Source organism: Clytia hemisphaerica, unplaced genomic scaffold (genome assembly GCF_902728285.1).
Source record: "Clytia hemisphaerica strain Z4C2 unplaced genomic scaffold, Clytia hemisphaerica genome assembly, whole genome shotgun sequence".
Taxonomy (NCBI): Eukaryota; Metazoa; Cnidaria; class Hydrozoa; order Leptothecata; family Clytiidae; genus Clytia; species Clytia hemisphaerica.
In genome coordinates, this window is record NW_027104402.1 from 46,819 (window position 1) to 58,719 (window position 11,901).

Here is an 11,901-nt window from a genome sequence, read left to right on the forward strand (position 1 = left end):
AATTTTGATTGTTCAATTGTTTTACAAGTTTCTTTTGGACACGTGATTTTAATTGTTGTTCTCTTTAATGACACGTGGTTCGCGCAATGTTTACATTTTACTACTTTAATGTCCCTTTAACTTTAAGTTAACATAGACGTACTGTAAATGTTTTCCCAAAAAGTAACCAACCCCCCCCCCCCCGGCTATTAGGTACCCGAGAGTACATGTTAAATGTTGAGTTACTTAGGCAACAATATTTGAAAACAAGGTCTGCAATACTTTTATGCATCTCGAGAAGAGTGTATTGGATTTTTCTGTCGTAATTTCTTCCGTTAAGGTAGCTTGCCTTTGAAGAAGCGAATGCGGTCGACTAATTTGATACCATCGCTAATTTCAATTTTCGTTTTGTGCCACTCAACTATATCTTCCAATCTCGTGTCACTGTAACAGAGCTGTAAACCACTTGAGGGGCATCTCGCTAAAAGATACGTGACCGGTTTTTCCACTTCAGACTGGACGCAAACATTTAATCCTATGATATAAACAATAACATGAGTAGATTTAAGTTGGCCATCCAATGGGGTTAAAGGCCTAATCTTATAACAGATCCATTCTGCGCATATCACGCTCTGCTTAATATATATATACAGTTGACGCTCTCTAATTCGATCTTCATCAAGGGGAATTGGATTTTCATCGAATAAGGGAGCGCCGTTTATGAGAGTTTCATGTTGACAGGGACTTTACATTTTCACCGGGAATTCAAAACATTGCGGTACTTATAGAAAAGTGCCCTATGGCATTATTACGAGAAATGGTGCTTTCGGGATTCTGCTCTCAAAAGCTGCCTTTTTGGATAGCTTATAATTAGCCCTTAAACATTGTTTGACTTTGAGCATGTGTACTCTTAGGTGTCAAATAAACGGCCCCACCCCGCTTGTTAATTTTTCGAAAATTTCCCAACCCCCCGGACGTTATTAGGACCCCCCCCGTTTATTAATTTTTAAGAATATTTTCAGCTGTCAAAGAGAAGGCCCAGCTTGTTTTGCTCTAAATAGCCTGATTTTAGCCTATATTTACTACCTCATTTTGGGTTTTCAGAAGTACAATTTCCAACCCCCCGGCAATTAGCCCCCCCCCCGTTTATTAAAATCTCAAAAATTTTACAACCCCTCCTCCCCTCCACCCCGTTCATTTGGCACCTAAGAGTAGATCTCAGTATCATCTGTGAATGAGATCAGAGTGCTAATCTGCCAACATCTCTTTTTTGACGAGGAGATTTGCGCTAGACGCCTCTGGCGGATTTTTATAACCTGTATGTATAGCCTTTCGAGAATCAATTTTAAACGACGTCTCAAAGAATTTCAAACCTTATAAAATATTTAGTTATTACATTAGCTCAATAACCATGCACACTTTCGGTGTTAAAAAAGGCACAAAATCATGTATATATCATCTTTTAAATGTCATACGCGAAAATAAATCCCACTCGATTGCCAAATTAATAACTCATTTTATAAAAAGCTTTTTTAGGCGTCCGTACAAACTTACAAATGTTCGCAAATTCAGCGATTTATGGCCTTTGTTGCTATACTGTAGTTATTGCTATCTTTCCAGAAGTTCGCTTTGACATTCAAATCAATCTGACTAGTCAAACCTCAGAATTATGATAAAATTGAGCAAAATTAACCATCAAAGTCGGGGTTAGAGCGGAAAAATCTCAATTATATTTAGCTTAGAAGAAAAGCTTTCTATGCACCCGGGGATATGACCGTTATATACGACCCATTTTCGACTCAAATTTTATTCGTGAAATCAAAGATTTTTATTCAAATTTTCTAGATTAAGAAAAACAATTTTATTTTGTTCGGTGGATGAAGAGGCTTTAGGAACACAATGGTCGAAACGTTACATGGACGGAAATCAGGAAATGAAAAACACAAGGTTTTATTATCATACATTTTCTTTCTGCGGTGCTTTTAAAGCACACACATATAAATCATTGGATAAAGTTTTTACCTGTTTTTGCCAAATATTCCTCCTGCGTGTAAAATATTGCTTTGTCGTAAAGAGTGCAAAATGTGATTTGGAGATGAGATGCACCGGATATAGGAGAAGTATCGTGCCAACATGCAATAACCCTCTGTCGATTAAAGTCGTATAATCTTTTTGCATCTGCATCCAATTCTCCGATCCTCTCGCGCTCGGCTGAAAGATTATTTTCATCCATCGCGTCAAAGTATTCACTAGAATGAATTCTCAAGTAGGGACGTTGGGAGCGGAGCATTCTGTTGCGGACCTCATTCGTTGAAAACTTCCTGCCTTTAAAATCAAAGGAAATACTTATGAATAACAACAAAATGAATAAGCATTGCAGAGAAAATAAACCTAAATATTGAAATTCTCGATTAATAACGATTGTGGTGAAAGCAACGAAGAAGGATGGCGTTGTTGATATTCTGTGTAACAAAAATGATTTTGAGGACTCTAGCCCTATATGTAATAAAAATCATGTACCTGAAACAATGAATTGTCTTGTTTCACTCGTCTTAGTACCATCAGGATTAGTGTTTATTGCAATGTAATCGTACGATTGCGGGACTACCAACGTTCCAAGGGAATATTTACCCTAAGTAAAAAATTAAAATATTTACCCTAAGTAAAAATTTAACTGCAAAGACAATCTTGCTAATTATTTTTTAGGGAGGAGGAGTTCAGGGAATTGAAATAAGAACAAAAATTATGTCATCATAAAAATCGACCGTGATTCATCCCTCCTATGACAGAAATCCAGACTGAGAAAGATTTGGATTTCAAGTCAAGCAAAAGATAACTTCACAAAATGTGTCACACGAAAATGTTTCAAAAGTAGATATAATTACATCTTTGATCAATGAATTCAGGTTTGCGTTTATCTCCAAAATGCTTTCATCCACCGGTACGGTTACGTTCGAATCCAATATCCTGAAAGAATTTAAACACATCTAACCTAAAATAAATGCTTTCAATCCCGACGTCATCTTGATTAAAACGAATGGTTTTACTTTCACGGCCGAATTGACAAAATAGGAGCGTTAATTTGACATCTCATAACAGGTTGCTTACCGTTTCTTAGCTTTTCTTATGCGCTTAGTGCCACCACCAAAAATGACGAATTCTTCCATATTGATTCCGTTTTCTTCGAGATATGTTCGTACAACTTGTCCTGCATTTCCTGGCATATCCCCTACAATGAATCAAATAAATGGAATTAACTTAACATTTGAGTCTTGTTTGAAATCACAGGGCTAATGTTTAACCGCAAGTAACAAGACACTGACAAGATCTGATTACGATAACAAGAGCCATGTTATCTCGTTTTAACCAGTTTTAAAGCAGTTACCTTTAGCGTTTTTGACATCGAACTCAGTTGCTAATGAACGAAAGTTTATGAACGAGCCACTTGGGAATTTACGAACCTAAAAAAAAAGAACGAATTCAGAAGAAATTGAGGACAGTTGTGGGGTGTTGACGGATTTTTTGAATAAAGTAACGCAATATTCGAAAAATTAGCTAAAATTTTTAATTGACTTTTTCCTTTCTCGTAATCTCCAGCAGAAAGAACCAAAAAAGGTAGATATTGAATAATGACTTTAGGATAACTAATTTTTTTTCTATTTTACTTTACTTATATTTAATTTATTAAGTGATAACCTTTTCCAAACACTCTTCAGCTTTCCATTGATAATTACTTCCAACATGTCTGCGTGGTCTTTTTAAACCTTTTGCCACTTTCTCTCTTTCCAAACTCGTTCTCAATTGTGCCTCTCTATAACTTTCGAAACCTTTAGTTTTTCTAACGCGTCCTGCCTGGGCTTTTGATGTTGTTCCTCCGAGCACGCTAAAATCAACAAAGTAGATAACGTAGAATTCTAGAAAATCAAGTTTATAATATTAGAGCTGTATTGACTCAAAACTCACACAAACCTGACAACCAATTGTCACATTTTCTTTCTTCAAAATTATCCACTTTTCTAACCTTGTTTTCTTGGACAAAGGAAAGTAACAGATGTAACACCCCCCCTACAGCATCTTGAATAATATAACTCCCAAAAAAATTGAAAATTAGAAAATTCATGGTACTAAAAGATTCGATAAAGATTTCAAATCAAAATTAAATAGTTTGGCTAATTTCAAGTAATTGCTTAATTTTTTAAGACTGTCAGTAGTCTTCTCCTATTGTTTAAAAATAATAGATAGCTCAAGATTCAGCTTAATACAGTTTTTAGCTGCTTTTGTTACAAAAATATGGATTCAAACCTCATCACTGATGTTTTTTTCCATGATTTTTCAATGTCTTTCTTTGCTTTCATGTAAGATTTTCTCTCGTTGTTCTTCAATTCTCCTTCACTCTGTATACCTGCTGCCTTTCCAAATTTCCAATTATACTTTTTCATAAACTCTTTGTTTAGCTCCTTTACTTTTTCCTGTGCAATCTTCTTTACAACTTCCTCTTTCTCTTTCTTTAGTCCAAATTTCTTTGCTTGGCTCTGGCCTACCAAGTTCATTTTCCTCACTGGAAACAACCTCAAAACTTCAGCATACTTTTTCAAACATTCATTGCAATGGAAAATGTCATGTTTCTCTTTCATTTTATCTGTGACACTAGCCCAAGCACTCTTCCCAAACGAACTCAAAATGTTCTGCTTTTTCTCAGCTGAAGCTTTTCCTATTGTTTGCATAACCCCTTTAATTTTGTCTACATTTGCTCTATACCATGCATAACCAATATTTTGAATCTTGCTACTTTGGAAAAGGTTTTGAAATTCCTCGAACTGGGCTTTCAATTTCTGAGATATTTCAGTAGTGCTTAACTTTTAAAACTTTTATTTGCATCAGCCACATTAAGCTGGAACATGACAGTTCTCATAAATCCACATGCCACTGGGCCAACAATGGACTTTGACTTTGACATGATGCAAGTTTATTCTGTGATTCTTTTATCTGAGTAAATGAACAAATAAATACCAGAAAGTGAAATATATCAATAGAAGGGTTACTATTTCAGGTTTCTGAAATATATAGAATCTCTAAATAGTTTATTCTTTTGGAAGATTTTAAACTTGCTTCCCCCTCGACTAGAAACTAAGTAAGAATGAGTAACTAAGACAGCCTTGTAATTTGAATTTTCAAACGAGATGAAACTGGAATTTTCTTTTGACAGGAAAAGGGCTGAAGAGAAGAAAACTTATGAGTGGTTCTTAGCTTATGAAAATGTGAATAATTTTACCAAAAAATCTTTCTAAATACCAAATCACTATACTATTTTGATATCTTATATGAATAAATATATAAATAAATACATTAATCAAAACTTTAAATAGGAATTACTACTGAACTTTCGAAATTTTAAACTTAAATGATGCAAAATTGAAAAAAAACTAATTTACTAAGGAAATAGAAATATCAGTTAAACAACTAAAATACAGTACTTGATAAAAGAGGCCAAGGAAATTAAACGCCTTTATGAACCAACCAAAGACAGCCTTGAAAAGGTTTTAATGAAAAAATGAAAAACTTGAAATTACATAAAGCCTGCCATCATAATGACCATGCTTAGTCTTGCCACCGCAAGTGAAGAATCTGAACCACTATGTAATTTAAGAATATGAGGTTTAAAGATTTCAATGTGAGAACCTTGAAAATTTATATTAATAACCCATAAAAACTTTGAAATTGTGTAAAGCTTGCCATTTAAATAACCTTACTGAGCCACAATGTAATTAAAAAAAATCATATTTGTGAGAAAAATCAAAGAGAAACCTTGAACAAAGTAATTATTAAAAAAGGGAAACCTTTGAATTACGTAAAGCTTGCCATCGAAATGACCTTGCCTTGAACCACTACGTAATTTCAAAGAAAAATTATTCTGGAGAACAATCAAAGAGAAACTCTGAAATTTATTAAAATAAAAAAAGGAAACCTTGAAATTACGTAAAGCTTGCCATCGAAATGACCGTGCCTATTCTTGCCACCACGAATGGTGACCATGAACCACTACGTAATTTGAAAGAAAAATTATTCTGGAGAAAAAATGAAGAGAAACCTTGAAAGTTATTTTAAAAAATAAAAAAAGGAAACCTTGAAATTACGTAAGGCTTGCCATCGAAATGACCGTGCCTATTCTTGCCACCACGAATGGTGACCATGAACCACTACGTAATTTGAAAGAAAAATTATTCTGGAGAAAAAATGAAGAGAAACCTTGAAAGTTATTAAAATAAAAAAAGGAAACCTTGAAATTACGTAAAGCTTGCCATCGAAATGACCGTGCCTATTCTTGCCACCACGAATGGTGACCATGAACCACTACGTAATTTGAAAGAAAAATTATTCTGGAGAAAAAATGAAGAGAAGCCTTGAAAGTTATTAAAATAAAAAAAGGAAACCTTGAAATTACGTAAAGCTTGCCATCGAAATGACTGTTCCTATTCTTGCCACCACAAGTGATGACCATGAACCACTACGTAATTTGAAAGAAAAATTATTCTGGAGAAAAATCTGTTCCTATTCTTGCCACCACAAGTGATGACCATGAACCACTACGTAATTTGAAAGAAAAATTATTCTGGAGAAAAATCAAAGAGAAACTCGGCAATTTATTAAAATAAAAAAAGGAAACCTTGAAATTACGTAAAGCTTGCCATCGAAATGACCGTGCCTATTCTTGCCACCACGAATGGTGACCATGAACCACTACGTAATTTCAAAGAAAAATTATTCTGGAGAAAAAATGAAGAGAAACCTTGAAAGTTATTAAAATAAAAAAAGGAAACCTTGAAATTACGTAAAGCTTGCCATCGAAATGACCATGCCTATTCTTGCCACCACAAGTGATGACCATGGAACCACTACGTAATCTGAAGAAAGATCAAAGAGAAACCTTGAAACCCTATTAAAATAAAAAAGGAAAGCCTTGCAATAACTTGCCTTCGTGAACCACTATTCAAAATTTGAAAAAAAAATTTGAAAATGTTTGATGAAATAAAATTGTCTGAGCTTTTAGGCTAATCATGTCCATTGAAAATGTTTTAAAAATTACATAAGTTTACTCTCCCAGTGTTGAAATTCCTTTAAAATAAGAGGGGAAGTAATTCTCTTGGCTGGGCAAATCTCTTGCATTGACTTCTGTAAACCTTGCAACAGCATATTTTCCTTATCAGCAACAAAATTGAAAACAAAACCAAGAGAAAAAATGTCTGTCCTTGTAGATGTTTTCAAACCAGAACCATTCCTTAGTTCATGAGCTAAATATGGGTACCTCACATTATAACGCTCTTTCTGTTCACTTGTAAGTCTATATTCTTGAGGTTGAGAGCGCAGAGTGGATTTTCCAAAATCTATAATAACTGGAGTAGAATCTGATCGTAACAAAATATTATTGCTTTTAATATCATTGTGTAAAAATCCTTTACGGTGAATGTAGACAAGTGCCTTAAACATTTGGTAGCAAATCTTTGTCCATGATTCTTGGTTAAACAAATGATCAATTCTGGCTTTATAAATAGTTAGCGCGCCATCAGAAAAACAAATGTACTCCATAACAAGCATGTTATTGAAAATTCCGAACAAATATGGGAAAAACCTTGACCCTTGCAGTCTTTGAAGGAAAGTAGCTTCACAATATGCATCAAAATGTTTCTTCCCTGACTTAATAGCACAATTTATACCAAGCTGGGTCATACAACCAACCACAACCTTACCAAATGTCCCCTCACCAAGTTTAATTTCAGAAACCTGAACAACATCTTCAGAAAGTTCATTTTGCTTGGTATTAAAAGATTTATCTTTTTCAGCAGTAGCATGTTTTTTGGAAACAGAGGTCAAATAATCGGAATGATGATAAAGTTTTTTCTTGACATCTTGAAGTTCTTTTTTAGTGATCTTTAAAGATTTTGTTATTTTTGTATTTTCATGTAAAACTTTTGATTTTTCATCGTTGATCTTCACAATCTCACCCTTGATTTTGACATTTTCATCTTTTATTTCATTATTTTCATTTTTTATTTTTTCACTTTGATCTTTGATTTTGATGTTTTCAGTCACCACCTCTATATTTTTAAATTTTATTTGCTGATTTTCTTCTCTAATTTTCTGATTTTTGTTTTGAATTTCAATGTTCTCATCTTTGGCTAAAGCAAGTTGTTGCTTGACTTTTTTCTTGTGCAATTTTGAATTTTTCTTTTTGTTTAATTTACGGTTGATTTGTCCTTGTTTAGATCTTCCCATTTTCTTCTCTCTATAAAACGCCTGTAAAATGTCTCTTAGATTATATCTTAATCAAACAGAATCAATAAATTAAATCAAATTCTAAGTGACTCCACACACGACCCCGGACACCGCCGTACATTACGTGGTGGAGTCCGGTGGGCGTCCGGTGGGTGAACGGTGGGCGGAGCCTAACCTATTGTTACCACCGTACCTGTCCCACTGTACACGAAAAATACCACCGTATATTGTACCGTGGGAAGTCGATCAGGTTTCTGAATTCCCATATCGGACAATCGTACGGTGGCAATTCCGTATATGGTGGGATTCTGTACGGTGGTGTTGTACGGTGTTTTCGATCTGACCTAAAATACCACCGTACACCCACCGGACGCCCACCGGACTCCACCGCGCAATGTACGCCGGTGTCCAGGGTCATCTCCACACCAGTTTGAAGATTTGACTGGTTTTTGTGGACTTCGAGACTGAAGGCCTTTGGTAAGTTTTCCGTCTACCACCCAACCAACCCTTATTTCTACTGAAATAACTACGTTCAGAGAGTCATAAACTTTATTCCTGAATTGCTGGATCTCAAAGATTACACTTTTTTCCATTGAGGGAACTAACTGGGGAATAATTGCTCAACCAAGTACTATCCCTAGTCTCTCAGTCAGATGCCAGAGAAGAATACAAATGAGTCTTACTTCACTGCTGGACTAAATGAAAGTTATAACATTAAAGTTGAAATTCTTGGGATTGTAAGGCATATGGCTAATTATTTGAAACATAGTTCTCCTTTTTATCATATTTGGAAAAGCACAACATTCTCAAGTGATATAAATCCAATGAAAATACATACCTCAGAAGATACACCAATCAGTATACTTACACTCAAAACCAAAAATATAGCTTCTTATTCAGATTAAACAGGTTCAATTAATCTGTTAATAGCTACCAACCTCTGCTCTCTGCTTGGTTTGTTTGATAAATAATTATTTTCCCGCTCTACCTTCGTCAGAAATGTAGCGCGAAAATTAAACGCATCTGATTGGTCCATAGCAAATCCAGGGCCTGGGTCGATTAGAAAAGAGCTTGGGTACGATTTTTATATTCGGGTCTGCAGAATTGGTCAAACCCCTGTTTGAGGCGTGAATTGATAGAAATCAACTACATCAAATTTTGATTGATACTCTTGCATGCACAAAGTCATATCTTTATATTACATATCATATACCATTCGAAAGCATATATAAAATACTTACTTTTATCGTCGAGGTAGATCGGCGGCCGCGCGCGCACGGGTTGATAAATTCGCGGCAAAGACAGAAGTATCGATTTTTTTCATAAAGAAACTTAAAATTTTAGGGTATAAAGGGATCAGGTACCATCTACCTAAACGTGATTCGTTCGGTAATGGTATCAGCTTTGAAGAAAAGTAAAAAAACCGTAAGGATTGATCACAAATACGTATGCAATACGTCAAAAACCGGTCAAATTGAGAGTATGACGAAATTACGTTTTTGAGGCTCATTATGTATAATAGTTAAGTAAAATGGATGAATTTAGATTCTAGAATCATTGAATTTTTATCTCGAAAAATTTTAAACAAGTAAACAGTGAAAAAAGTGAAAATGATGCGTAGCTATAGAGTTACGGATTTTAGGGATATTCTGCAGACTGCCTTAATTGTGATGAGAGTTTTTATACCACATCATACTACGAACCAGAAACTAATTATTCATTCGTGGAAATGAGTTGTTACCATGAACGAAATGTCATTTTCTTTTAATTTTTCAGTGCTCCTCCAAATTCAAACCTTGCTGTCCAGGATGCAGTTGGCTCGGAATAGTGAGTTATTTACTTCGTCTTGTATTTTGAACGAAATGTGAGTTTTCCTATTTCAGATTGTCAAGGTCGAATGAATTATTATTTTGAACGAAATGTCATTTTCTTTTAATTTTTCAGTGCTCCTCCAACTTCAAACCTTGCTGTCCAGGATGCAGTTGCCTCGGAATAGTGAGTTATTTACTTCGTCTTGTATTTTGAACGAAATGTGAGTTTTCCTATTTCAGATTGTCAAGGTATCAGTGACTGCTAAAGGACATAGTTAAGTATTATACCACATCATACTACGAACCGGAAACTAATTATTCATTCGTGGAAATGAGTTATTATTATGAACGAAATGTCATTTTCTTTTAATTTTTCAGTGCTCCTCCAAATTCAAACCTTGCTGTCCAGGATGCAGTTGGCTCGGAATAGTGAGTTATTTACTTCGTCTTGTATTTTGAACGAAATGTGAGTTTTCCTATTTCAGATTTTCAAGGTCGAATGAATTATTATTTTGAACGAAATGTCATTTTCTTTTAATTTTTCAGTGCTCCTCCAATTTCAAACCTTGCTGTCCAGGATGCAGTTGGCTCGGAATAGTGAGTTATTTACTTTGTCTTGTATTTTGAACGAAATGTGAGTTTTCCTATTTCAGATTGTCAAAGTATCAGTGACTGCTAAAGGACATAGTTAAGTATTATACCACATCATACTACGAACCGGAAACTAATTATTCATTCGTGGAAATGAATTATTATTTTGAACGAAATGTCATTTTCTTTTAATTTTTCAGTGCTCCTCCAATTTCAAACCTTGCTGTCCAGGATGCAGTTGGCTCGGAATGGTGAGTTATTTACTTTGTCTCCTATTTTGGACGAGTTTTCTTATTTCGGAATACTAAGTATTTTCGTAAATGCTAAAGGACATTATCGTATAGTGAAAAAATATGAGCGATCTGATTGGCTTAGGAGGAGTGCATAAACTAGTTAATTTCCCAAACAAGTCCTAAAAGCAGTGCAAATAAGTTCAAAAATCATTGCGCAAATAAGATCGAAAAACAGTGCAAATATGAGAAAACTTTCCAAAAGGTAGAATGCGAGGCGGTGGTTTATAACGTCAAGTTTCGAAAGGCAAAGCGAGCGTCAACAAAACACACCACAAAAACAAACACAAAGTTACCAGCTAGCTTTCTGGTATAATCTATCGGCGAGTTGATCAAATTTTATAAAATAACGAAAATTTTATTGGTGCTTTACTTTGTTAGCAGAAAAGGTAATAAAAAGAAGCATTTTATTTTTTGTAAATGCGTTTTTAAACATAAAAAATATCTAACAAAATATTTACAGCGAAAAATGGTTTCTTTTTTCCTAAAAAGTCGTTGACCAAAATACCGCTATTACAAAATCTATCTTCAAAAAATAAAATCTTTTAACAAAATATTTACAGCTAAAATGTTTTCTTTTTTCTTTTAAAGTCGTTGACCAAAACCCCAATCGGGTTTATTTCCTTGCAGCCCTTGATAAAGTCTGAGCACCTCTCAGAAAGTTGCTATAAATGGAGGGGGTCATAGTCAAGTATAAAATCTATTTTCAAAAACTAAATCCAATAACAAAAAAAACCAATCAGTGGTATTGTTTGGTGGAACGAAATACAATACTTTAAAATACCTATCAAAGGGAAGAATAAAATCTAAGGAAGGGGAGTTAAAACATTACAAGAGGGAGGAGGGAATTACTAAAATCATAAACTAAAATAATAAACTGAAATAAACTAAAACTAAACTAAAATAAACTAAAATCAAAGTGAACTAAAATAAACTTAAATCCAATAACAATATCCAAC

The 11,901-nt window shown here is 34.4% G+C and overlaps 1 long non-coding RNA gene across 1 annotated transcript; it reads left to right on the forward strand.

The window, feature by feature from the left end:
- Nucleotides 1-10,445: 10,445 nt before the first annotated feature.
- On the forward strand, nucleotides 10,446-10,903 carry LOC136819958 (uncharacterized). The gene is made up of 3 exons (XR_010848509.1): nucleotides 10,446-10,490; nucleotides 10,608-10,658; nucleotides 10,853-10,903. It is a non-coding gene; the product is annotated as an uncharacterized lncRNA (long non-coding RNA).
- Nucleotides 10,904-11,901: the final 998 nt, after the last annotated feature.